Raw genomic sequence first — 2,067 nt, 5'->3', positions numbered from 1 at the left:
GCTGCTGTCTCCATGTGGCCCTCCACCCAGGACTTCATGGAACAATGATCCTGGGCAGGGCTCAAAGACGACGACGTAGACTCTGGAACTTACACATCACATTCTATTGATCAAAGCAAGTCACATGGCCAACTCAGACCCAAGGGGTAAGGCAAAAGACTCCACTTTTTGACGGAATGAACTGAAAAATGCTGTGGCCATGCTTTTAGACCTGCCACAAACACTCTGATCCAGGCTCTGGTATCTACTTTTGTGCCATTTACACCTAAATAAAAATGACACCACTGAAATGAAAATCCCCTCGAACTGCATTCCTAAACATTTTAGCTGCACCAAACTGAAATTTTTCTATGGAGAGGCCTTATGGTATTTACCTTATTGTAATTGTAAAATACATTAATAATCTCCCCAAGCAAGATGCTGCATTAGGAATTATAATGAACAGTGACCACGAACAGTCATATCCAAGATGGTTATAAACTCAACATTGCCAATACGCAATGCTGCAAACAGGAGTGCCGGAGTTTTTTTCTATCAAATTTAAAATTTAAGATTGAATGCCAAAATGTGGGCAAATAGGTAATAATGGACACTTTTCACTTTTTTTGTTTGTTCATTTTTCGTATGACCAACAGGTACCACAAGTTGGCACGAGTTTACTTGACCAATAACCCCTCCAAACTCCACACCCTGGAGAACTAGCACAACAAAACCTTCACTCGAGACATCACGGGGCTGGTGAAGCAGTGCCTGTCCTCGGTATACAAGAACATCCAGAGGCTCACCAAGACCTTTTTAACACTGTCATTAGAAGATATGGCAAGTCAGGTGCAGTTGTCTGGATCTCGAGAGGCAGAAAAGTATGTCATACACATGATAGAAGATGCTGAAATTTTTGCAAGTACTAATCAGAAGGATGGGATGATCAGTTTCCATGATAACCCTGAAAAGTATAATAACCCCGCCATGCTACATTCCTAAACATTGATCAAGAGATGCTGAACTGCATAGAGCTACATGAACAGCTGAAGGCAATGGACCAGGAGATCGCTGTGAACCCCCAGTTCATGCACAAGAGCATGGGCTTGCAGGAAGACGATTCAGGAAACAAACTGTCCAGCTACTCTTGAAGCCAGCACTCATCCTGGATTAAAGAGAAGTGATGGCCCTGGTCGAGGCAGGTAGTGTGAGGCCGGCAGGGAGGACCAGCCTGTCTCACCTGGGCCTGAAGACAGGCATAGTGTTTAACATCTTCAGTTCTATGTGCTTTTGGAAAACGATTCTCTCTGCAAAGAAAGGAAAAAACTTTCAAACTTGCAAGGCAGCGTGGATTTATTTATCCTTGGATTAATGTTACTGCATTAAATTTACCTTATTAAAAAAATAGCACATGGAAGTTCCCAGGCCAGGGATTGAACCCATGCCACAATAGTGACCCAAACTGCTGCAGTGACAAAACAGGATCCTTAACCCACTGTACCACATGGGAAATCTGGGGGACACTTTTTGAAATAATCTTTGAGAGTTCCCTAATGGCCTAGTGGTTAGGGATTCGGCATTGTCACTGCCGCAGCTTGGGTTTCACCCCAGGCCCAGGAACTTCCACTTGCCAGAAGAGAAGCCAGGAAAAAAAATCTTTGGATAAATATATTTTTAACCATGACCCACAGGCAGAAACTATAGGTGAAACAATTGATAGCTTTGAATATACACATATTTAGGATCCCTGTTTGACAAATATATGTGACTAATGTCAAGTAAAAATAATAAGTACTTAGAGCATTTACTAAGAACCAAGTAATATTTGAGGTACTTCGTGTATTTTAATTCATTTGATCCTTATAACAGCCCCTTCCCCCACTTTTAGGTTAACAAACTAAGGAAGAGAATAGTTATATGAGATGCCAAAGTCAGGTAGTATGTAGCAGAGCTAGTATTTGCAAGCAAGCAGTATTGGCTGCAGGGTTTAAATTCTAAATCACTATGCTCTACAGAAAACCTGGAAAACATGAGCAAAATAAATATGACAAAGGGTTAATATCACTGATATGTTAAGAACTCTTACAA

The 2,067-nt window shown here is 41.4% G+C and overlaps 1 pseudogene; it reads left to right on the top strand.

Moving 5' to 3' along the window:
- The first annotated feature begins 624 nt into the window (after positions 1 to 624).
- Positions 625 to 1,130, top strand: LOC125118412 (COP9 signalosome complex subunit 3-like; annotated as a pseudogene).
- Positions 1,131 to 2,067: the final 937 nt, after the last annotated feature.

This window comes from Phacochoerus africanus, chromosome X (assembly GCF_016906955.1).
Source record: "Phacochoerus africanus isolate WHEZ1 chromosome X, ROS_Pafr_v1, whole genome shotgun sequence".
In the NCBI taxonomy this organism is placed as follows: Eukaryota; Metazoa; Chordata; class Mammalia; order Artiodactyla; family Suidae; genus Phacochoerus; species Phacochoerus africanus.
This window is presented reverse-complemented; position numbering and strand designations above follow the sequence as displayed.